The 26,844-nt window shown below is 42.3% G+C and overlaps 1 protein-coding gene across 4 annotated transcripts in view; it reads right to left on the reverse strand.

Annotated features, from left to right (window-relative positions):
• The window catches only part of ELF1 (E74 like ETS transcription factor 1), an 82,381-nt gene that overhangs the window by 53,081 nt on the left and 2,456 nt on the right, over positions 1 to 26,844 (reverse strand). For 2 of the 4 annotated variants that reach the window (XM_032226478.1, XM_032226480.1), the window contains exon 1: positions 11,806 to 12,064. The exons of the other annotated variants lie outside the window; for them this stretch is intronic. The gene's annotated coding sequence lies outside the window, so the exon portion shown is untranslated. Of the gene's footprint in view, positions 1 to 11,805; positions 12,065 to 26,844 lie in introns of those variants that run through there. 4 annotated transcript variants of the gene reach the window in all.

Genomic DNA, 26,844 nt, shown 5'->3' on the forward strand with positions numbered 1-26,844 from the left:
CGGGGCAGCTACAGAGAAGGCCCTGGCCCGAGGAGCCGCCAAACGACATTGTCTAGTCGACGGCACCCAGAGAAGGCCCACCCTGTGAGATCTTATCAGTCGCTGGGAGGTATGTGGCAGGAGGCGGTCACGGAGATATCCAGGTCCTAGGCCATGTAGGGCTTTAAAGGTGATAACCAGCACCTTGAAGCGCGTTCGGAGACCGATAGGGAACATGGGTGTACTGATAGGTGTAACATGGGTGTACCTCGGTACACCCAGTATTGCTCGCGCGGCTGCATTCTGGACCAATTGTAGTCTCCGGACACTTTTCAAGGGCAGCCCCATGTAGAGCGCGTTACAGTAGTTGAGTCTTGAGGTGATGAGAGCCTTGGCAACTGGCATGTACTCGGGACGGTTGCAGTGTCCCAAGATCGCATGATGATGTTTTGCGACCTTCTGATAGGCCAAGTCAATGGAGAAGCCAGGTTCACTTAACGGCCGTGCTGCATACTTAACAACTGCAGTGATTGACTTATCACCTGTGGCAAGAAAGGTAGTAAAATGGGGCAGAAATCACTTAAGAAATGTCTCGCTCAGGAACAGAAATGAGAGCCCATCAATTGTGGTCGAATATCAAGTACTACCTGTAATGAACTTAAGTGTTTAGTTCAATTTAGTTTAGTTTAGTTTGTTTTGGTTTAGTTAGATTTGGTTTGGTTTGGTTGTGTTAGGTTTTATTATTTATTTATTTATTTATTTATTTATTTATTTATTTATTTATTTATTTATTTATTTATTTATTAGACTTATATACCGCTTCATAGGGCTTTCAGCCCTCTCTAAGCGGTTTACAGAGTCAGCATATCGCCCCCAACAATCTGGGTCCTCATTTCACCCACCTCGGAAGGATGGAAGGCTGAGTCAACCTTGAGCCGGTGAGATTTGAACCGCTGAACTGCAGATCACAGTCAGCTAAAGTGGCCTGCAGTACTGCACCCTAACCACTGCGCCACCTCGGCTCTTAAACACTAACTTTAGTTTAGTGTTTGGGGTTGAGTTAGGATTACTTTTAGTTTAGGTCTGTGATGGTGAATCTATGGCATGCGTGCCACAGATGGCACACAGAACCACATTTACTGGCCGGCCCTCAGCTCTGGTGCACAGGCGCACGCCGGCCAGCTGATTTTCTGCCTTCCAGTTGGCTCCTTGGGGGCGTTTTTCGCCCTCCCCAGGCTTCAGGAAGGCCTCCAGAGGTGAAGAGGTAAATTTTAAAACATTTTTGCCCTCCCCGGCCCACAACAGCACTTTGCAGGCCTCCCAAACCCTCAGGATTTGTGAAAAGGGGGCATGCAGAGAGTTTGAGAAGCCTGCAAAATGGTCCTGGGGGCCGGGGAGGCAAAGATGTGACGGGGGGGGTGGGGGGGAGGCAAAAACAGGCCCATTCTTTGAAGAAAAAAAAGGGGGGCGTGCAGAGGATGTGGGAGGCCTGTAGAGTGCTTCTGGGGGCTGGGGAGGGCAAAAAACGAGCAAAAATAAGGGCCCATTTTTTTGCAAAAAACAGGGCATGCAGAAAATTTGGAAGGCATGCAGAGTGCTCCCGGGGGCTTGGGAGGGCAAAAACAGCCCAGTTGTTGTGAAAAACGGGCCCATTTTCTGCTCATTTTTGCCCTCCCCGCCCCGCCCCCCCCCCCGAGCCCTTTGCAGGCCTCCCAAACCCTCTGCACGTCCATTTTGGCGAAAAATGGGATGCGCAGGGCGGGGTTTCAGGAGGCCAAAAATGCTGCATTCAGTGTATAAGACGCACCCAGATTTTTAACTCTCTTTTGGGAAAGTGCGTCTTGTACTCCGAAAAATACGGTACCTAACATCCTAGGTAACCAAGATTGACATGTAGGGGAAAAGGAGGAAGACACTTAAAAATAAATCATGTTTCTGTACATACGCAACTAGCTGAAGAGCTTTAAACATCAAAAAGCCACTTCTGTAAATTGCGACGGGGGAAAACAGAAAGGAAAATACGTATTAAAGGAACCGAAACTTTCAGAAAACTGCTAGTTTTCATTTCACAGGACCTAACTCAAAAAAAAAAAAAAAAACACCCTCATCTTTGTTTAGGATTCAATACTGTCCATAAAGACTTTATTTGCTTCTTAAACTATAAAGTTTGGCTACTTTTGACAATCTCAAATTTCCAGTGCTGCCACTAGGAGAAAAAATAACCAAGGCCTTTTATTACCAATTTCTATACAGTGTCAGATTATTCATTAAAATAGCATTCAGGCGAGTGTTGTTTTTTTCCCCGTACGTGCTCCGAGAAAGCCGTAAATATTTACAGCTTACCCCAAGTGGCTGCCGTGCTAGCAAATTCAGTGTTTGAATTAGAACTTGGTCAAATCTACGACTTCAATTAAATACAAGGAAAAGTTGACTCAGGAGGTGAACGAAGTAAAAAAAAGAATTTGAAAAGAGCAGGAGGGCAGAAAACGGATGCTGGGTTTATAATAAGAAAGATTAATCTTTCTTATTAAACTCGGAGGTTATTCTGGCTCCTGACTTTAGGAATTCCCTTTTGCAAATGCCAACATTTCGTATGTGAAACATACTGTGCTGTAGGGCTCGTATCTATTTGCAATTTTGCAATCTCTCTTTTAGACATTGTTAACGTTCAGCTTATTACCTGCCGTCCCATATGAGATGCAAGTAACCAGGTATTTCACATAGGAAACAAGCAGAATGAATGATGCTCAAGATTGCAGTTAGTTGCTAGTTTATTTCTCTCCTCCTCTGTCCAGCCTCTTGACAAACTCGGTTACTTTGCAAAAGCACGCACTGGCCATTTTCAAAACCTTGCTAATTGTGTTTTGCCTCTTTCTAAACAAAAATGACCTGTCATTCTTCACGTTACCCCACTTCCCCAAAATGCATTAAAAAATATACTTCCATGCACATTTATGTGAAATTATTCTACGTGAACCCAAGTATTTGATAACGAAAGAGTAGTTGTACTGTGTTTTAGGGAAGAGAGTCATTGTTTCTCCTCCATTCCCTTCGTTTATTTATTACAATGCACGCTAATAAAAGTAACTAGCTAATAAAAGAACGTATTATATTTATTGGCTCCTCAGCTCCAAAGGAGGGATAACTACCGGGGGAGGGGGGGTGTCCTCGACTTATGACTATCGTTGAGCCTAAAATTTCAGTTATTAAGTGAGACATTTGTTCAGTGAGTTTTGCTCCCTTTTTACGACCATTCTTGCCACAGTGGTTAACTGAATCATTGCAGGATAAGTTAGAAACACGCTTCCCCATAGAAGCCAGATTCTGGCTGGTCAGAAGGTTGCAAAAAGTCATGTGACCCCGGGACGCTACAACCACCTTAAGTACATGCCAGTTGCCAAGCCTCTGAATTTTGATCACATGATCCTGGGGATGCTATGAAGGTCAAAACTGGAAAATGGTCACAATTTACATTTCTCAGTGCCATTGTAACTTAGATGATTAAACGAATAAGTCAAAGGCTACCTGTATAGCAAACTGTAACAATAAAAAAAAAGACTTAAGATTATTTTAGAGACAGAACAATTCCAAAACTTGGACCACATTGTTTGATGGTCCTACTTGTAAAGTAATAAAATATAAAATAAAATATAAAAATAATATAATATAAAAACAAAATGAAAATAAATAGTTAACTTAAAATAAAATGATATTCCCAAATCTTCCACATTGTTTGATAGTCTTATTTGCCTCTTTGTAAAGTAATAAAATATAAAATAAAATATAAAAATAATATAATATAAAAACAAAATGAAAATAAATAGTTAAGTTAAAATAAAATGATATTCCCAAATCTTCCACATTGTTTGATAGTCTTATTTGCCTCTTTGCAAAGCATAATGAAATATAAAATAAAACATAAAAATAAAATAATATAATATAAAAATAAAATAAAAATAAATAGTTTAAGTTAAAATAAAACGATATTTCCAAATCTTCTGAGTTCAGAACTGCATGGCATTTGCATTATTCCCCATGCATTTATTCCCCGGCCTTGGGAAAAGCCCAATTTTTTAAAAAAGTTGCTGTTTCCTACCAACTTGTGTCTCCAACACATGAAACTGAAGTCACCAAGTTGTAGGTCTTGCAAAAGTGATTGCAGAAAGAACTTTTGCAAATCGTCGGAAGGAGAAATGAAACTGGGCTCCAAAAACAAACAACCGGATTAGTCAGTTTTATTGCAAAAAAAAAAAAAAACACCCAGATGTGGGTTCAACAAGAGAAAAGAACAAAAAAACACCACCAGCTAACTTTAAACCACCATCTTCCACATCAGCAAAGATCGTTTTAAAGACCATGAAATAAAACACACACACACACACACACATATATATATACGTGTGTGTGTGTGTGTGTGTATGTGTGTGTGTTTTTTTATTTGTGCTGATAAATAAATAAAGGGAGACTAGTATAGATCTATTTCAAGCTATTTAGCTCTCATCAGCTAGCCATACCCTTACTGGGATTGGAACCTGGGCTATATTACATACTAGGCAGAGATCTTAGCCATTAGGCCACAGGCTCTTATCTGTTATCAGCGAAGACAGGGTGAAAGGTATCTATTAGATTTTTTTGTATGGGTATGGCTAGCTGATGAGAGCTAAATAGCTTGAAATAGATCTATACTAGTCTCCCTTTATTTATTTATCAGCACAAATAAAAAAACACAAATATAACAAAGGCAACAGTAAAAATATTGGGTTTCTGTCGTGATGGACTCTTGTGACGAGCCGATTGACAGATGATGGAAGTAGTTAGCTTCCTCCCATAATTGGGGCTTACCAGGGGTTGTAAAAATCTTATATATATGTATGTATGTATGTACGTACGTACGTACATACATACATACATACATATTTAGTGTCACAACCCCTGGTAAGCCCCAGTTATGGGAGGAAGCTAACTGCTTCCATCTTCTGTCAATCGGCTCGTCACAAGAGTCCATCACGACAGAAACCCAATATTTTTATTGTTGCCTTTGTTATATTTGTGGGTTTTTTTTAATTTGTGCTGATAAATAAATAAAGGGAGACTAGTATAGATCTATTTCAAGCTATTTAGCTATTTAGCTATGAGAGCTAAATAGCTTGAAATAGATCTATACTAGTCTCCCTTTATTTATTTATCAGCATAAATTAAAAAAAACCATACATACAAACATACATACAAACATACAAACATACATACAAACATACATACATACATACATACATACATACATACATACATATATTTGCAATTGGAAGCAATCTCATTTTTTGGTGGGGGTTTTTTTGCAGGAAAAAAAAATTTTTTTTGCACCAACCAGTTGATCCGACAATCAACATTTCCTTTTGCTCTCATTCTCCGCGGATGAAAACAACTTCTACTTCCAGAGAGTTAAGACCTTCCCCTAATATTTACACTGTACTGTCTCTGCAGTTTCAAAACCAAAGGTCATTTCAACAGGCGGGCTCAGATGACAGCCATAGCTAGCATGACTATTGAATAAAACACTCAATGGCATTCTTGGGGGGAAAAAACAAATAGAAAAACAAAGTCATTTTTCTGCCCCTTATGCTGAAAAAAAATTATATCCGTCAAAAAGAAGGGGAAAAAAGCGTTTTTAAGATGAGTTTTGAGATTCTGGTCTGGGTGTTTATAACTACAAATATTAGCTTGTACTCTATAATTCAAATATATAATACCAATAACAATAACAATAATAACAACAACAATCTGGACTCCTAATGCATAAAAATTCAGATTTTCGTCTCTGCTCTCTATATTTTATTTACAGTGATTCAGAGGGGATTTCAGACAAAAATATACTCCAGCTTTCATGATTCATCTCCATTAGAAAGACAAATGGAAATATACTCCGGGAAACCAATTTTCTAGCGTTCGTTATATTCGTGATTTTTTTAAGCAGATGAAATGTACTGTAAGCTAAAAGCGGAAAAGGGGAGAGCAGAGTTGATTAATAATAGAAGGAAATAAACTCTAAAATTTTAAGGTGAATTATGGTAATAATGCACATTTTGTAGCTTTTTCAAATATCCACAACTGAGTTTTATTCTTACAAAACCTGATTACAACCCTGTAAGATTGCAGGTTCGGAGAAATATTGAGAGCACACCTAGAAACGAGATGGACAAACAAATTGAATAAAGAAATATCATTCTAGATGGACTCCTGGAACTTCTGCCTGGCCTATTTATCTGCTATAGTGCGAATTAAAATTCAAATCCATGCCTCAAAAATCAAATGTTTCAAATATGACCTCTATGTGTCTGGATTTATATTTATTATAAAAGTAAATTTATACGGGAAGAGGTTAAAAACCTGTTGGCGCCTTGAATTCTTGTAGGAGAATTGAACTCACCAAGGTCAGCTCTATTTCAATTCAAAATTGTTATTTCCAGATAAGAGGGATAATTAAGTGGGTGGTGCTTATTCCTCTTAATTGTCATTTTAGATTAATATCCCGCCTTTCCTCCAAGAATTCAAGACTTCCTGCTCCAATTGTGTCCCCTAACACTAACATTGTGCCCAAAGTCACAATGAGCTTGTGTCAAACAGTGAATATGAGCTTCGAAACTGACCTCTCTGCCTCTTTATGGACGTATCCAGGAAACCACCAGCGGTCAACTCCAAATAGACTTTGATCAGAAAATGAATGAGTGGCACCTTAAAAAGACAAAGGTTCCCCTCGCACATCTGTGCAAGTCGTTCTCGACTCTACGGGGCGGTGCTCATTCCTGTTTCAAAGCCGAAGAGCCAGCGCTGTCCGAAGACGTCTCCGTGGTCATGTGGCCGCCATGACTCAACGCCGAGGGCGCATGGATCGCTGTTCCCTCCCCACCAAATGTGGTTCCTATTTTTCTACTTGCATTTTTACATGATTTCTAAATGCTAGGTTGGCAGAAGTTGGGAGAAGTAACGGGAGCTCACTCCATTGCGTGGCGCTAGGGATTTTAACCGCTGGACTGCCGACCTTTCTGATCGACAAGCTGAGCGTCTTAGCCACTAAGCCATCATTTCATTCATTCTAGGTTTTTTATTAAAAAAAAATCTATAATGAACAATTCACTGTCGAGCAAAGCCGACTTTCCCGTTATTATTTAATCCTCCTCAAGGGGGGGAAAGAATCAAAAAAATTCAATGGTTCTACAATCGTTTGCCAATCGCATTGGTGCAAAGACTCAATAGCGGTTGATAGGCAAGTTGCTCCACAGAAAGATATTACTAGAGGTGTACCATACACGCTCCGCGGGCAATCCTCGACTTATGACGGGTTTTGGGATGGGAACTTCCACGACTAAGCGAGGCACTCATAACATGAGACATCACATGACTGTGTCACTTAGCGGGACAGTCCAGAGCAGTGCAATTGCTATTGTAATCTCTAAAACTAGCGGGTTGGTACACCTATCATGATCCAAACCATTGGTGCTTGCTCCCTCCTCGGGAAGTACGGGACCCCCTCCTCTGCCTCACGCCCTCAGCTTTATGCTTCCCCCCCCCCCCAGGCCTTCTTCTCAAGGCTCAGCTCCCTGATTCTCCAAAGGGCCAGTAAAGGAGAATATTTGTAACTCAGGGTTGAAATGAGATGTTCCTTAATGTGCTCGGAGCGTGGCTGTTTTCCCGTCCACCTGCCACCCACCTCTGTCCCTTCTCAACCCTCCACAGTGGCCTTCTTCACTGAGTCCTGCAGCAGCCTTCAGTAGTCTCAGCTGGCCATCATTGCCTCCAGACTGGTACCTCCATTGAGTGTCACCTCAAGGCTCATGGCACAACCGGCCGTCACCACACAAAGTCCCCGCCGCATTGCACTCTACAAACCCTTCGGCACCCGGCTGGCCTTCACTGCTTTCTTCCTGCTTGTGCGAGGAAGATGCAGGCCACCCCCAGTCCTCTTCTCAAGGCCCACCCGCCCGGTTCTCCAAAGTGCCAGTAAAGCAGAATATGTGTAGGGTTGAAATGAGGAGGGTCCTGAATGTTCTCTCAGCTTGGTTGTTTTCTTGCAGATGTTTCATTGATCGAACTAGGGAACATCAACAGTGCTAGTCAATGGCGGTCAGTGGCAAAGGTGATGTTCCCCCGTTTGGGTCAGGAAACGTCTGCCAAGCACGGAGAGCGCTAAGGACCCCACAGTCCTTCTATTCTTCCTCCTCTTCCATGGTGTTCCTTAGTTGGGGTCACGAAACATCTGCAAGAAACCAACCATGCACAGAGAGCACCAAGGACCTCACAGTCCTCCTCCTCCTCTTCCTCCTCTCTGCAAACCCTCCCCTCTTCTAACACTGATGATGTTCCCTACTTTGGGTCATGAAACGTCTGCAAGAAAAGCACCAAGCTCAGAGAGCACTAAGGACCCCACAGTCATCATCCTTCTCTTTTTCCTCCTCCTCCTCTTCCTCCTCCTCTCTGCAACCCCCCCTCTCTTCTAGCACTGATGATGTTTCCCTACTTTAAGTCATGAAACATCTGCAAAAGCACCAAGCTCAGAGAACACCAAGTACCCCACAGTCGTTCTCCTCCTCCTAGCACTGATGATGTTACCTAGTTGGATCATGAAATGTCTAGAAGAAAACCACCAAGCTCAGAGAACACCAAGGACCCCACAGTCCTCCTCCTCCTCCTAGCACTGATGATGTTACCTAGTTGGATCATGAAACGTCTAGAAGAAAACCACCAAGTTCAGAGAGCACCAAGGACCCCACAGTCCTCCTCCTCCTCCTCCTAGCACTGATGATGTTACCTAGTTGGATCATGAAATGTCTATAAGAAAACCACCAAGTTCAGAGAGCACCAAGGACCCCACAGTCCTCCTCCTCCTCCTCCTAGCACTGATGATGTTACCTAGTTGGATCATGAAACGTCTAGAAGAAAACCACCAAGTTCAGAGAGCACCAAGGACCCCACAGTCCTCCTCCTCCTCCTCCTAGCACTGATGATGTTACCTAGTTGGATCATGAAATGTCTAGAAGAAAACCACCAAGCTCAGAGAGCACCAAGGACCCCACAGTCCTCCTCCTCCTCCTCCTCTACTCCAGATATCCTACTCCCTTCCAGCACCAAGAACCCCACTCCCAAGTGTATCTGCCTGAGAGCTTCCAAGCAATCCTAAAGCATCGTGAGAATCATGCCTCTCTCGTTCTCCAGGTAGCACACCCGATGCTTGCTGTGCCTCAGAAGATCTCAGCAGCTTTCCAAGGTCCATAATGCTCTTTTTAAACCTTTCAATACAGTGAGTCCTCAACTTACAACTGTTCTCTTAGTGACCACTCAAACGGCACTGACAAAAGGGACCATTAGGATCATTTTTCACACTTACAGCCGTTGTTGCCTCCCCGTGATCCTGTGATCAAAGATCAGGTGCTTGGCAACTGGTTCACACTTATTACCGTTGCTGTGTCCCAAAGTCACATGATCCCCTTTTGCGACTTTCCGACAAGCAAAGTCAAATGGGGAAGCAGGATTCACTGAACAACCGTGTTACTAGCATATCAACGGCAGCGATTCACTTAACAACTGTGGCAAGAAAGATCGTAACATGAGGCAAAACTCTCTTTTAACAAATGGCTTGCTCAACAACCTACATTTTGGGGCTCAATTGTGGCCCCAAGTCAACTCAGGGCTACCCGTATAGCATCTAAAAGTTCACTAAAAGGAACGCTTGAAAAAAAGCAGAAAGAATCTGGGTTGGTGTGTCCTAGGGCCAAAGGAACAGAGCAATTCCATTTTTCCATTTCTACTACACATTTTCAACAGTTCAGAATTAACGCCTTCTATTTGTCAACAATTAAATTGTTCATTATAAAAAATGACTAATTCAGAGTGAAAGAAATGGAGGGACTAAATCACATTATAACTTAAATGAAAGTTACCCTGCCCCTAAATTGAATAAACCCTGAATTGCCCTACAGGTAATCAGGATGATATCTATTACGTTTTGCAAATTCCCCAATTTTTGATTCCAAGATAAAAAGCACTACGGAACAAGAATTAAACGTATTCAGGATCAGCTCTGGCTTCCATTCATTGACTTCAGGAGCAGAAGAAAACAATCCCAGGGCCATTCAATTCACCATTAAGCAGCAGGAATGCAAAACAAAATACTTTTGACATGCCCTAACAGCCTTCATCCTCCACCAGACTCAACTGCACCTACTATCTTGAATTATTTCTAAAATCTAATCACTTTCGAGACGGGTTCCCTATTGATAAATCTGCTGTTAAAATAGCCGGCTTCTCAATCCTGTTAATAAATATACTTTCCAGTCCTGAATGGAATGAGGACTTCGAGACTTCAATATTTAAAAACTAAATGGGAAAGTTTCTATAATTTTCCATCCAAACTCCAAAATCTAGGAAACGCTACTGCTTAAAGTATTTTTTTTTTTAAAAGTGCTGAAAACTTTTTTTTTTAACCCACAATTCAAGAGCATGAAGGCAGAGAAATGCACTGTGTTTAGAATGGGATAATACTTGCAAATAGCTCTTAACAATACAGTGAACAAGGCCAATGCATTTTTTTTACACAGATGCCGACAGAATTACTTGCCAGCTATTTATTCCCTGGCAGCATGACCTCAATTTTGGGAAATCCAACACAGTTTTTGAAAGTTGAGTAAGCTTTGTTTTTCGTGAGAAAGTTAGATTAATGGCCAATCTTTCTCAAAGTTAAAGAAACATCAAAACTGGCACAAAATAAGGAGAGGGAACGCAAAACATCGACAATTGTTTTATCACAATCTTCTTCGACCTGGCATCCTTGGAATATCATGCCTTACCAGATCCCATCCTATCTCAAGGCAGCATGAAAAATTACTAGATTAATAGGTGGAATCTTGGATCTAGGGAGGAGCAGGTGGGTGAAAGCTGATTTAGGGAGCATTTTGTGGGGGTAGGTAGATGTTTTAAGTCCCTCCATCTTCTGCCCCACCCACCCACCCCTTCGCACAGCATTTTGACGAGTGAAGTCACAACTCAAAACCTTTGGCAACCATCTCCGCAAAACCTTTCCAAGTCAACTCCTAGCAATTGTCATAGCCGGTTATGAAGCAAGGACAGCCATAAGGAGTCAGTCAACCACAATGAACAACAACAAGGAATTACAGAAAACACATCCGGCAGAAAAACGCACATTCTCACATCAATAATCCAAATATTTTTAACCGATGGGCCAGCAGAAGTTTTTTTAAAAAACAAACCCGTCTATTCCACGCTTCGAAACGGCGACACGCCAGGAATATGCTTTATATATCCCCGTTGAGAAAGATAAGCTTATGCCTAAATGCTTAAAATATTTGTATTTCGTAGCGCCGACTTTATTCCACTTTTATCTGTTTCCTTCTCCGCGTTCAAAAAGCCGAATAACACACATTTATGTTTTGAGTTATGCCGGTGATGAGTTAAAACTGAACGAGCCTCTTAAACCTGTTTTCATTTTTTAAAAAAAACATAAAACAAAACCCGGAATTAACTCAGTTTTTTTTTCTTTTTCTAATTTCTTTCTCTCTCGACACTCCCAAACAAAACGTTGGAAGGCGAAGGAACATTTAAGAAGAATAATTGAAATGTACTCCAGAAAATGTTCTCTGTTCTCCTATCGCTTCTTAAAATGCAACTAAGCCTGGGACGCCAAAAAAAAAGCACACACCCATGTGTGTGTGTGTGTGTGTGTTTAAATAAAAAATAAAAACTCAGCGTGGAAATAATCCTCCCCCCAAGAATCCATCCGCAAAAGTTCTAGAAATTTCACTGAAATTGCAGTTTTACCTTGCTCGATGTGGCTGGGCGGGGATCCCCAAAAGTTAGGACGGTACCTACAAATCCAAGCACTGGTGTGTCTGTGTGTGTGTTTGTGTGCGTGCGTGCGTGCATGTGTGTGTGTGTTTGTGCAGTTTAAAATGGCTTCTGCGGATTGGGGAAGTGGGTGATTGTGTGTTGCAGCTTGTGAGTCATACGTGAAACTAAGACTTTGGGCACGCCTAAGTTGCTGCCAATTACTCCACCAGGTCAAACATGCAAATCTTGCAGGTAAGAGGGAGGGGAGGAAGAGAAGAACCACCTTCGTTTAATCAGACAGCCACACCTTAGCCTAGCAAACAGAGCAAAGGCCGGGACAATTGCTGAGCAAAAAAGTGGAACGCACAAGGCTTTACACTCTCGGCAAGTGGACTCACACACACACACACACCCAAAAAATAAAAAATAAAGATAAAAATTGAAATAAAGCCAGGAAGACTGTGATGGTGGTGGTGGTGGTGGTGCATTTATTAATTTTTATTTTTAATTTTTGCAGATCCCTTGCACGCACGCCTGGCTCAAATAAACGAAGCAACCTGATGTTTTAAGAAAGTTAATGATCAATCGGGCAATCCTTGCGTGGCTCCAAACCAGTTGGACTGTGTTTTTTTTATTTTCAAACGGGAGTTGGGAATGAATCGGAAGAGGATTGGCTTCGATTAAACGGAATCAAAGGGGGTGGGTGGGTGGGTGAGGGATGATGGGTAGCAGGGGTGGGATGGGCTTTGTAGTTCTTACACGCCTGCTGGACTTTCCAGGGAAGAGGGTGGGTGGGTGGGGGGGGAAATAATTCTTATTTCTCTCCTGTTTTAGATTGTTGTTTTGTTTTTAAGCATTTTTTTTCCCTTTCCTCGCTTTCCCCTCTTTTTGGAAGCAAGAGGCCAATAAGGCAGACATTATTCTTGTCTTGTCTTTTGCGCATATTATTAATTTTTTTTGAGAAGTGAGACTTCAAGAAAGGAAGGGGAGGGAGGAAAAAAAATCGTCTGCCTGAAACCAGAAGGGAAGTCAAGAGGTCGTTGCCATACTGAGGACTAGAAACGTTGCAAAGGAGCTGCTCAGAAGTGGCTCCGACCTGCTGAAGGCAGGGAGCCCAGGTGCTTTGTTCAGGAATCAGGCAGCTGTCGCCATGAGGCGTGTCCTCAAGAAACCCACAATTGACAGTACACACACCAGGAGTGGCTTCAAAATGTTTTTTTTAAAAAAACAGGCTGGGAAGGGATGCCTCGGCTTCTACTGGCCCACCTGAGCGGGGGGGGGGGGTGTTTCCCACGCAGGTGCCGCCAGTGCCTGGACCTGCCGATAAACATCCAGGTGTTTGATGTCATCCCTCGCCCCCCCCCCCGCCTGCCATCAAGAAAACACAAGGGGGGGGGTCTCCTCCCACCAGGGGAACCCCAAAGGAAAAGAGGAGCGTAAACCTGGCGGCAGGTGCAGAAGGGAATAAAAAGGGGAAGGGCCACCCTGCCTGGAAATGGGGAAAGGAAGAGAAGGGAAGAGGAAAGGGAACGGGAAAAGAAGGAAGGGGGAGGGGGAGGAAAGGAAAAAGGAAAAAAGGAAAGGAAAGGAAGAGAGAAAGGAAGAGGGAAGGGGAAAGAAAGGAAAAGAAGAGGGAAAGGAAAGGAAGAGAGAAAGGAAGGGAAGGGAAGAGAGAAAAGAAAGGAAGAAAGGAAAGGAAGAGAGAAAGGAAGAGGGAAAGGAAAGAAAGAGAGAAAGGAAGAGGGAAAGGAAAGGAAAGAACGAGAAAAAGGAATGGAAGGGAAGAGAGAAAAGAAAGGAAGAAAGGAAGAGAGAAAGGAAGAGGGAAAGGAAGGGAAAGGAAAAGAAGAGAGAAAGGAAAGGAAGAGAGAAAGGAAGATGGAAAGGAAAGGAAAGGAAGATGGAAAGGAAAGGAAAGGAAGAGGGAAAGGAAGGGAAAGGAAAAGAAGAGAGAAAGGAAAGGAAGAGAGAAAGGAAGATGGAAAGGAAAGGAAAGGAAGATGGAAAGGAAAGGAAAGGAAGAGGGAAAGGAAAGGAAAGGAAAAGAAGAGAGAAAGGAAGAGAGAAAGGAATGGAAGGGAAGAGAGAAAAGAAAGGAAGAAAGGAAAGGAAGAGAGAAAGGAAGATGGAAAGGAAAGGAAAGGAAGATGGAAAGGAAAGGAAAGGAAGAGGGAAAGGAAAGGAAAGGAAAAGAAGAGAGAAAGGAAGAGAGAAAGGAATGGAAGGGAAGAGAGAAAAGAAAGGAAGAAAGGAAAGGAAGAGAGAAAGGAAGATGGAAAGGAAAGGAAAGGAAAGGAAGAGAAAGAGAAAAAGGAAAGGAAAGGGAAAGGAAGAGAGAAAGGAACTGAAAGGAAGAAAGAAAGGAAAAGAAGAGAGAAAGGAAGGGAAGAGAGAAAGGAAAGGAAGGGAAGAGAGAAAGGAAAAGGGAAAGGGTGTGATTATTTTTTGCAAGAAAAAGTTTTGCTGAAGTTCAAAGCAGCCGCCTTTCCCTTAATAGATACTCCATGCACTTCCACAGTCTGCTGATTTCAAGAAGCAGAGTCACTTATATACGTATGGAATAGTCCACATTATACACAGAAGTAACGTAACAGCTTTAAAAAAAAAACACTTTGCAGCAGAAATGGGAAAATCGTTTCCTCCTATACTTTTCTGAGATTCAATCTCCAGGCTTCCTTCCCAAGTTGAGATCTTCTGGGATCCGCTGTGCTACAAGTTTGGGATCAGGATTAATCCCTAATTTCACGGCAGTACCAGTCATAACCATAAATCCACAGGGAAGATATGTGGCTTAATGAGCGTATGGCAAATCAAACTTTCTTTGCTTTGCAATTTGGCCTCTCGGTTGCTAGGGTGCTTTAGCTATCACGATTAATGGCAAAAAAAAGGAAGAAATTTTAGGGTATATAAAGTATATAAAGGTAAAGATTCCCTTCGCACATATCTGCTAGTCGTTCCCAACTCTAGGGGGCGCTGATCATCTCCGTTTCAAAGCCGAAGAGCCAGCGCTGTCCGAAGACATCTCCGTGGTCATGTGGCCGCATGACTCAACACCGAAGGCGCATGGAACGCTGTTCCCTTCCCACCAAAGGTGGTTCCTATTTTTCTACTTACATTTTTACATGCTTTCAAACTGCTAGGTTGGCAGAAGCTGGGACAAGGAACGGGAGCTCACTCCGTTATGCGGTGCTAGGGATTCAAACCGCCGAACTGCTGACCTCTCTGATCGACAAGTTCAGCATCTTAGCCACTGAGCCACCGTGCGGGGGAGAGGGGAGAGGTGGAGGGATAGTGAGGGAGGGAGGGGATTGACTGTGTTGTTCCTGCGTCGTATGAAGGTATATACATAATTTTGTATTTATTTAAGATTAAGATTTAGTTTATTTATATGCCGCCCTTCTCCGGGAGGGACTCAGGGCGGCGAACAACTCAAAAGGGGAAAAGGGGATGCAAACACAATACACGTAATTAAAATACACAAGAGTCATATAGCCATACCAGTCAAGAGGGGAGGGGAACTCATCGACCCCAGGCCTGCCCGCACAGCCAGGTTTTGACGGCTTTCTGGAAGGCCTGGAGAGAGGTGAGGGTCCGGATCTCCGCGGGGAGGAGTTTGTTCCAAAGGGCCGGAGCTGCTACAGAGAAGGCCCTCCCCCGGGTGGTAGCCAGGTGGCATTGGCTGGTAGACGGAACCCGGAGGAGGCCGATTTATACTGTCATGTTTATGTAGTGTAAAATTGGGAGGTGGTGGCCCTTTAAGAGCTGCGTGCAATGAAATTTCATTTTTAATGTATGCAATTAGTGTACATTCAAAGTGACAGTAAAGTTATTCTCTATTCTGCATACTATTCGATTCTATTCTACTCTATGCACAAACACACAGACACACACACACACCAGAGGTAGGGCAAACCAGTAGTAGCGGCGGCAGGAGCTTTCATCCACACGCTTCTGCGCATGTGCAGAAGCATCGTGCCAGTGCGCAAGCGTGCGCAAGTAGTAAAACAAATTGAAACCCACCACACACACACACACACACATACACACACACAAACTCACACACCCTTCAAAGAGCTGAACTACCAAATTCTTTGGTGGCCTGTGGATTCAATTAAACCAGTTTGGCTGGTTTTTGAAACTGAGCCACAAACCCCCACCACCCCAAACCCCAAAGCAGGTCCTGAAAAGCCAAATGGCCAAACAATATAGGGGGGGTTGCATTATCGTACCTGTCCTGCAGGTATGTCATTGGAAGGAGGAGGAGGAGAGCTATTTATGGGCTCATCCGGTTCTTGCTCGACGACGCCCAAGTCTTTCTGTGGGAGCAGCAACCTTCCACGCGGATCCTAACTGTAGGGGGTGGCACAGAGGCCGCAGAGGCAGCCTGCGCCCCTGGCATTTTATATTTTTTTTTAAAAAAAAAAATCTGAACCTCTTTTTCCTACCAAATGGGAAAGACGAGAGGCAACCGAGACAACGTCAAGCTTCTCTGATTGCTATCAGCGGTCCTGGCTGCTCTCGGGGCTTGCTTGTTTTCTGACGTTTCCTGACCCAACTAGGTAACGTCATCAATGAGGAGGAGGAGGAGGAGGAGAAGGAAGAGGAGGAGGAGGAAAAAGAGGAGGAGGAGGAGGAGGAGGAGGAGGAAGAAGAGGAGGAGGAGAAGGAGGAAGAGGAGGAGGAGGAGGAAGAAGAAGAGAAGGGGGAGGGGGAGGAAGAAGAGGAGGGGAGGGGGAGGAAGAGGAAGAAGAGGAGGAGGAAGAAGAAGAGGAAGAAGAAAATGAGGAGGAAGAAGAGGAGGAGGAAGAAGAGGTGGAGGAGCAAGAGGTGGAGGAGCAGGAGTAAGAGGAGGAGGAGGAAGAGGAGGAGGAGGAAGAAGAGGAGGAAGAAGAGGAGGAGGAGGAGAAACAAGAGGAGGAGGAGGAGGAGGAGGAGGAGGAGGAGGAGGAAGAGGAGGAGGAGGAAGAGGAGGAGGCGGAGGAGGAAGAGGAGAAAGAGGAAGAAGAGGAAGAGGAGGAGGAAGAGGAGGAAGAAGAGGACTGTGGGGTCCTTGGTGCTCTCTGAGCTTGCTTCTTTTCTTGCAGACATTTCATGACCCAACTAGGTAACGTCATCAGTGCTTAAAAGGAGTGGGGTTTGCGAGGAGGAGGAGGAGGAGGAGGAGGAGGAGGAGGAATATGGAGTCTTGTTTGCTCGCTGACCCTTCTTGTTTTCTCTACCCAAAGTTGGTAACACCATCTTAATACAATAATAATACAATAATACAATACAACAGCAGAGTTGGAAGGGCCCTTGGAGGTCTTCTAGTCCAACCCCCTGCCTAGGCAGGAAATCCTGCACCGTTTCAGACAAATGGCTATCCAATCTTAGTTCAGACGCTTGGCAACTGACTCGTATTTATGACGGTTGCAGTGTCCCGGGGGGTCACCTGATCCCCATTTGCGACCGTCCGCCAAGCAAAGTCAATGGGGAAAGCCAGAACTGCGTTGCTAATTTAACAACTGCCGTAATTCAGTTAACAACTGTGGCAAGAAAGGTCGCAAAATGGGGCAAAACTCAGCCTAGATCTCTCTGCGCAACAGAAATTTTGGGCTCAATTCTGGTCGTATGTAGAGGACTTCCTGTATTGACCAACTGAGAACTATAACCGCCAGACCTATTCAATTGAACCTAGAGTGCATGCATAATTTTGCAATTAAAAAGGGAATAAATTTCCAAATCATAACAGATTAGAATCGTTCTAATTTAATTCTCTTCGCCAACAAGATAAGGAACTGCGAGAATTATAGACTAAATATTTGGAAAATATAAGGCTGCCCGCGTCTGGCCCTTAGGACATTTTTTACGAGTACAAGTTGATGTTATATTTCCTCTGCATTTGGCGCGTCAATTATTTTTTTAACGATATTCTAAGTGTTCTATATTTAAATGAAAAAGCCGTTTATTCTCCTCGGGTTCCGACGGAATCCAAACTTTTATGAGCATAGAAAGATAAATATGGGAGGGGAAATCTTTTTACATTCGTGCCTCTCAATCAGGCTACTTAAAATGAAACTAATCTCATCACGGAAGCCCCAGGACTTCGTAGGAAGTCGGAACGCATCATTTTAAAGATGTTTTCTTCCCCCGATTTAAAGAGATGAACGGTGCAGGGTTAGAAAATAATTCTAAACAGCCTGAGCAAAAAAGTGCGTTTGGTCTCCGGCTGTTTGTTGAATTTATTTTCTATTTTTTTTCATTTTCTATACCTTTCACCACTGGGTATATGCCCTCAATTTAGAAGCACAGTGGAGCGCCCGAAATTTCTGTCGCTAAGCGAGATGCTTTTTAAAGTTTTGACCCATTTTGCGTCTTTCTCGCCACAGTTGTTAAGCGAATCTGTTGTTAAATTAGTCCCACGGTTATTAAGTGAATCTATCTATCATCTATCTATCTATCTATCTATCTATCTATCTATCTATCTATCTATCTATCTATCTATCTATCTATCTATCTATCTATCTATCTATCTGAGAGCCGAGGTGGCACAGTGCTTAGAGTGCAGTACTGCAGGCCACTTCAGCTGACTGCTAACTGCAGTTCGGCGGTTCAAATCTCACCGGCTCAAAGGTTGAAATCTCCGGTTCAAATCTCACCGGCTCAAAGGTTGACTCAGCCTTCCATCCTTCCGAGGTGGGTAAAATGAGGACCCGGATTGTTGGGGGCAATATGCTGACTCTGTAAACCGCTTAGAGAGGGCTGAAAGCCCTATGAAGCGGTATATAAGTCTAACTGCTATTGCTATTGCTATCATCTATCTATCTATCTATCTATCATCTATCTATCATCTATCTATCTATATCTATCTCATCTATCTATCTATCATCTACCTATCTATCTCTATCTATCTATATAGCTATCTATTTATTTATCTATCTATCTATATATCTATCTATCATCTATCTATATCTATCTATCATCTATCTATCTATCTATCATCTATCTATCTATCTATCTATCTATCTATCTATCATCTATCTATCTATCTATCTATCATCTATCTATCTATATCTCTATCTATCTATCATCTATCTATATTTATATCTATATCTAATCTATATCTATATCATCTCTATCTCTATCTAATCTATATCTATATCTATCTATCATCTATCTATCTATATCTCTATTTTATCTACCTCTTGTCTGTCTGTCTGTATATCTCTCTATCTTATCTGTCTGTCTGTCTGTATATCTATAAATCCACCCATCCATCCACATCCATCCATCCCTCTCTCTCTGCCTGCCTATCATCCATCCATCCATCCATCCATCCATCCATCCATCCATCCATCCATCTATCTATCATCTATCTATCTATCTATCTATCATCTATCTATCTATATCTCTATCTATCTATCATCTATCTATATTTATATCTATATCTAATCTATATCTATATCATCTCTATCTCTATCTAATCTCTATCTATATCTATCTATCATCTATCTATCTATATCTCTATCTATTTTATCTACCTCTTGTCTGTCTGTCTGTATATCTCTCTATCTTATCTGTCTGTCTGTCTGTATATCTATAAATCCACCCATCCATCCACATCCATCCATCCCTCTCTCTCTGCCTGCCTATCATCCATCCATCCATCCATCCATCCATCCATCCATCCATCTATCATCTATCTATCTACCTACCTACCTACCTACCTACCTACCTACCTACCTACCTACCTACCTACCTACCGTGTTTCCCCAAAAATAAGTGCTTGGCCTTATTTTCGGGGAGGTCTTACTATTTTTGAGGTGCAGGAGGGAGCGAGCGTGGTCACCTCATGGCTGCTGCTGTGTTGCAATATTTTTCGGGGAGGGCTTATCTTAGCACGTGCGCCCAAAAGCCCGATTGGGATTATTATCCAGGGAGGTCTTATTTTCAGGGAAACGGGGCGTAAACCCTGCTAGGCAGGATGGCAGCAGAGGTGTTGAAAATGGTCACCTGACAACAACCATCATCATCAGCCATAAAACATTGGCTGTCCCAAGTCTGCAGCAGGTAGTCCTCCACTTACAACAATTCATTTAGTGACCGTCCAAAGTTACAATGGCAGTGGGGGGGGGGGAAATGACTTACAACTGTTTTTCACACTTTGGAAGAACCGTTGCAGCATTCCCCACTATCACGGGGTCAAAATTCAGAGGCTCGGCAACTGGCATGTACTTACGACGGTTGCATTGCCCTGGGTCATGTGGTCTCCTCTGGCAGGGTCAGCAGGGAAACTGGATTCGCTTAACAACTGAGTTGCTAATTTTAACAGCTGCGGTGATTCACTTAAGAACCGGGACAGGGCAAGAGAGGTTGTAAAATGTGTGCAGAGCCCAACTTAACAAACTGTTTCGCTTAGCAACAGAAAGGTTCGGGCTGAATTGTGGTTGTCAGTTCAAGATTACCTGTCCAGATGACCTCACAAGGAATCTTAAACTTCTGGTTATTAAATCTGGAGCCTGCAGGGGAGGACAGGAAACTCCAGGAATCACCACCGCAACATGTTCCAACAGAGGAGAAAGATGATTATTATTACTTTCATAATTTTCCCCAGGCTGCGTAGGTATTAGTCACTACCCAGTCCCTGGGATCACCTCTTAGAGATGCTCATAAATGCATTTTAATGTTCTTTTTAGAACCTTAAAACCAATGAAAAAGCTATTATTTACTCTTTATTAATCCAATTTATATAAACCCGTATCACAAAAACACGACTCTGGACAGCCTACAGCGATCGAATAACCCCAAATTGTGCATTTGTTGTTAAATATATTGTTATTTCAGGGTAAAAGTTTTTTTTAAAAAGCTGTGACAACAATGGAAACGCTTGTTATTGAGGGGGTTAAAAGCTTCAGTAAAGTTTATTTATTGGTCTACTTATAACTCGCTCCAGTCCCCAAGGACACTGGGAAGCATATATCTGAAATAATTTCAAGATTTTCTAGTTCCAATTGTCAAAAATGTGAATAGATGCGCTTTAAATCACACGGTTTAAATCAAAGCCTTACAATTCCAAACAGGAACCTGCTATGGCGCAAGAAATACTACCTACGGTTCACGAGAGTCGGTATTTATTAGCCTTACACTTTAAGCTGATGTCTCGGTGCAAACATTTTTTCATCAAATTTGGATTCTTACAGCATCTTTATGTTTCTATTCGGCTAAAATAAAATAAAAAATCACTTCGTAGAAACAAAACCCTAACCAGGAAAACTCCAAATACTTATTAAAGGTAAAAGTTCCCCTCGCACATTTATGCTAGTCATTCCTGACTCTAGGGGGCGGTGCTCATCTCCGTTCCAAAGCCGAAGAGCCAGCGCTGTCCAAAGACGTCTCCTTGTTCATGTGGCCAGCATGACTCAATGCCGAAGGCGCACGGAACGCTGTTCCCTTCCCACCAAAGGTGGTTCCTATTTTTCTACTTGCATTTTTTACCTGCTTTCGAACTGCTAGGTTGGCAGAACCTGGGACAAGTCACGGGAGTTCACTCCGTTACGCGGCGCTAGGGATTCGAACCGCCGACCCTTCTGATCGACAAGCCACTGAGCCACCGCGTCCCTTAAATATTTATTACCACATATCTAAATATATTCACAATCAAACACCTTCAGATCTTTGTTAACGATCTCAGCAAACTTATATATAGGCAATATATACTTTTGACTTCCAAAATAATCGGAGTTCCTCTCCTAAGGCTTACGTGGAAACTCAGGGTTCTTGGGCTAAGAAGACAGGCACTTTCGGGGGCTACAGTAGTCCTCGACGTACGACCACAATCGAGCCGAGCATTTCTGTTGTTGAGTGAGACGTTGGTTCAGTGAGTTTTTCCGACCTTTTTTTTTTTGCCGTGGTTATTAAGTGAATCACGGTAGTTGATAAGTTACTAACATGGTTGTTAAGTGAATCTGGCTTCCCCGCTGATTTCTCCTTGTCCGACGGTCACAAAAGGAGATCATGTGACCTTGGGACACAGCAACGGTCATAAGTATGAACCAATTGCCAAGCCTCTGGATTTTGATGACATGATCATGGGCGTGCTACAAAGGTTTCAAGTGTGAAAAATGGTCATTGTCATCTTTTTTCAATGTCGTCGTGACTTTGAACAGTCACTAAACGGACTCTTGTTAAGTCGAGGGCTACCTGCACAGGTAATGTTGACTTACATCAGTTCATTTAGTGACCATTCAAAGTTACGATGACACTGTCATCATTGAGCCGAGGTGGCGCAGTGGTTAGAGTGCAGCACTGCAGGCTTCTTCAGCTGACTGCAGTTCTGCAGTTCGGCTGTTCAAATCTCACCAGCTCAGGGTTGACTCAGCCTTCCATCCTTCCGAGGTGGGTGAAATGAGGACCCGGATTGTTGTTGGGGGCAATATGCTGACTCTGTAAACCGCTTAGAGAGGGCTGAAAGCCCTAGGAAGCGGTATATAAGTCTAACTGCTATTGCTATTGCTATAGATGTTAGATAAACAGAAAGAAATAGATATAAGATGAGATAGACAGAAAGACAGACAGACAGACAGACAGACAGACAGACAGAAAGAAAGAAAGAAAGAAAGAAAGAAAGAAAGAAAGAAAGAAAGAAAGAAAGAAAGAAAGAAAGATGGATGTTCTTTCTGCAGTTCGGCTGTTCAAATCTCACCGGCTCAGGGTTGACTCAGCCTTCCATCCTTCCGAGGTGGGTAAAATGAGGACCCTGATTGTTGTTGGGGACGATATGCTGAGTCTGTAAACCGCTTAGAGAGGGATGAAAGCCCTATGAAGAGGTATATAAGTCTAACTGCTATTGCTATTGCTATTGCTATTAGGATTGTTTTTCAGACCATGGAAGCATCCCCAAGGTTACGCAATCAAAATTCAGAAGTTTGCCAATAGATTCATCTTTATGAGGATTGCAGTGTCCCCTTTTGCGACCTTCTTAAAAACGAAGTCCACGCAGGAAGCCGGATTCACTTAACAACCGGGCTACTAACTTCGCAACCGGAGCGATTCCTGTTACGACGGTGGCAAGGAAAGTCATAAAACGGGACAAAACTCAACTTAACCGTCTCGCGTACCCACAGGTATTTGGAGCGTCGCAAGTTGAGGACTAACTACCAAAAGGTTAAGAGTTGCTAATCATTGGTCAGGAAAGAGATCTTGCAGTCACGCTGAGTGACTGAATGAAATTGCATTAATCGATGTGCAGCGGCCGTGAAAATGCACATCCAATGCTCGAACTAATTGGGAAAAAAGCTCAGCAGATGGAGAGATAATGTTAAAACTGCACTTGGAATATTCGAGACAGATTTGCCATCCAATCTAATCAAAAGACTGGAAAAATTGCAAAAAAATGAAATAAGGTAGAGGCAGCCGAAATGATTAATGCAGGGGCATTAAACTATTAGTAATGACTTTACGGCTGTTTGTTATCTCTGCAATCCTATCAAGCATACCTTAATTGACAACTGTAGCAAAGAGTAGTAAATATTCTAGAAGTTTAAAAGCTTTTGCGTCTGGTTAAGAGACCAGAGGAATGAATGACTGGCTTGACACAGGCTAACAAATATACATATAAAAAAGAAACGCTCATATTAATCTAACAAATTTGTATTATTATTTTAACGGTGTTATGTGACACTCAATTAATACCATATCTGCCCTATTCAAATTAATTTTTAACAAACAATATTGCAACAATGGAATTGTTTAGTTTCATGCAAATGAAAGCTTATAAAATTTCGTAATCCCAATACTTTAAACACCGGGCTTATTTAGCGTAAAGAGGTCCTCAAAAATTTCAAGTATTTAAATTATGCGCACATTCCTGGCTATTCAAATCAGCTTTCGTGATTCCACAGGCCGCTTCATGAGCTCACAACACATATCAGGAAATTAACCAGTCTGTATTTGCTTATGAAATGCAAAAACCAACTTAAATTTAAATCCATATGGTTCAATACATACAGTTATCCACTTGATGGCAGTCATTAAGACACAAAATATATAATTATGGACTAAGGATGGCCATAGTACTTTTACATGCATATTAACATCTGGATAGAGAATGGGACCAGATCTGAGAAAATTAAGTCTCTGGAGAATAGAGATGGTTTTTTTCTTCTTCCATGGTATATATAAGCTTTCCTACGAGAGAGAGAGAGAGAAAGGAAGAATACGAAGAGATGATGGATGGATGGATGGATGGATGGATGGATAGGAAGGGAGGGAGGAAGAGAAAGAGAGAGAAAGAAAGAGGACAAAGAGATGGATGGATAAACAAAAAGAAAGGATGGAAGGAAGGAAGAAGACAAAGATGGATGAATGTAGATAGATATATAGATAGGGAAAAAGGAAGGAAGATGGATAGATGGATGGATGCATGGATGGATGCATGGATGGATGCATGGATGGATAGATGATAGATAGATAGATGATAGATAGATAGATAGATAGATAGATAGATAGATAGATAGATAGATAGATAGATATAGAGAGGGAGATAGGGAGGAAGAAATCCATTCTCATTTTTTTCAGCCATAAAATAAATGCTAGGATTAACATCCAGTTTTGGTGTTCAGATACCAGTAAATAGTTTATATGTGAAGCTTTGTGAGACAATACACTTCCCCTTATCGCAGTGTACATTTTTGTATTGTTTTGAAAATATGATTAGCATATATTCATCTTTAAAGTTGACCTTGGGATAAGGTCATTAAAATAAAAAAGACTAGGCCTCTTTGGAAACGGAGCTGAAACAATTCACAACTGTTTTGTTAGCAGAATGGGTATCGCTCAATCTACAACTTGCCCTACAAACCTATATGACATTATGACATTGTGGAGATATTATATGGTGTGATTAGGGGATGCACAGAGGGAGACAGAATACAGAATATGGAATGATAAGGCAACGTAAGATCAAGAGGAGGAAACAGAGCAATCTAATAAAACCCTTATATCTGAGGAATGAGATTCTGCATCGTATCTGTTTTAGCATGTCTTCAACAAAAAGGTTCATAATATAACTATTTTCTTATGATTAGCTATGTAGGCGAAGCTTTGGGTAACTAGCCATTATTATTTCTAACCAATATTGGCTAGCTTTCATTTTGACAATTAGAATACAGAATAACAGAGTTGGAAGGGACCCTGGAGGTCTTCTAGTCCAACCCCCTGCTCAGGCAGGAAACCCTACACCACTTCAGACAAATGGCTATTCGACATCTTCTTAAAGACTTCCAGTGTTGGGGCATTCATAACTTCAAGAGGTAACTTGTTCCACTGATTCATTGTTCTAACTGTCAGGAAATTCCTCCTCAGTTCTAAGTTGCTTCTCTCCTTGATTAGTTTCCACCCATTGCTTCTTGTTCTACCCTCTGGCGCCTTGGAGAATAGTTTGACTCTCTCTTCTTTGGGGCAACCCCTGAGATATTGGAAGGCTGCTATCATGTCTCCCCTAGTCCTTCTTTTCATTAAACTAGGCATACCCAGTTCCTGCAACCATTCTTCCTATGTTTTAGCCTCCAGTCCCCTAATCATCTTTGTTGCTCCGAGGTGGCGCAGTGGTTAGAGTGCAGTACTGCAGGCCACTTCAGCTGACTGCTATCTGCAGTTCAGCGGTTCAAATCTCACCGGCTCAAGCTTGACTCAGCCTTCCATCCTTCCGAGGTGGGTGAAATGAGGACCCAGACTGTGGGGGCGATATGCTGACTCTGTAAACCGCTTAGAGAGGGCTGAAAGCCCCATGAAGCGGTATATAAGTCTAACTGCTATTGCTATTGCTATTTCTAGAGCCTCCACATCTTTTTTACATCATGGTGACCAAAACTGCGTGCCGCACTCCAAGTGTGGCCTTAGCAAGGCCTTATAAAGTGGTGTTAACACTTCACACCATTTTGATACCTGTGAGTGAAAATCTGTAACATTTAACTTCACACATACACATATTATATTCCCCCACAATCTGCAAGTCCCACTGCTTATTAGAATGCTTTCCCATAATTAGCCGCTTCGCAGCCTCCGTCAAAGGTTAGAAACCAGACCTTTTCATTATTCTGAGTTGAGCGTTTCATTTAACATGCCCAGACGCAGCTTCAATGACAACGCGGAGAATAAAATGCTTATTTCAAACCATTCTGCAGGTAGTCCTCGACGTACGACCACGATTGAGCCCCGAAATTTCTGTCGCTCAGCGAGGCAAGTTGTTCAGTGAGGTTTGTCCCATTTTACGACCTTTCTTGTCTCAGTTTTTAAGTGAGTCATTAAGTTAGTAACACGACTGTTAAGTGAATCTGGCTTCCCTATGGACTTTGCTTGTCGAAAGGAAGATCACATGACCTCAGAAGACTGCAACAGTCATAAGTACATGCCAGTTGCCAAGGGTCTGTATTTTGATCACATGACCATGAGGAGTACAATACTCATTAAGTGTAAAAAAACAGTCATGTCACTTTTTTCAATGCTGTTGTAACTTTGAACCGCCACTGAACAGACTGTTGTAAGTTGAGGACTACCTATATTATGCTGTCATTAAGAGTTATCTTTGCCACGTACCTCTAAACTACCCTTAAGGGATGAGCTGGCAAGAATTAAGCATCACTTCCGGAACAACTTTAAATTTAAAAAGAAATTATCCTGTTTTGACTACCGTATATACAGCTTACTATGTACTATGTACCCTATCTGAATAAATTGAGGCTCTGAACCACGTTTTAACTGAAATAAGACATCTTCAAATCCTGGCTTACAAGCCGTCTTGCTTCAGATACTGAAGAAAATCCAAAATTTAGGAACTGGGTTTTAAGTTGAAGTCCAACTTTTTAATGAAAGGCAGAAGTTTCTTGGCTAAACCGGAGTCCTTAGAGGGGTGACACAAGGCATCCTGTCCGTCATGTGAAAACAAGATTTAATAATTTGACATATTTAATTTTATCGTGTTTTTTTTTTTCTTTTTCCCCCCCTTGAGCTAAATTCTGACTTTCGTAGCGAGTGAGTGGCTGGTAGGCTGGTCTT

The sequence above is a fragment of the Thamnophis elegans genome, chromosome 11, assembly GCF_009769535.1.
Source record: "Thamnophis elegans isolate rThaEle1 chromosome 11, rThaEle1.pri, whole genome shotgun sequence".
NCBI classification, from domain to species: domain Eukaryota; kingdom Metazoa; phylum Chordata; class Lepidosauria; order Squamata; family Colubridae; genus Thamnophis; species Thamnophis elegans.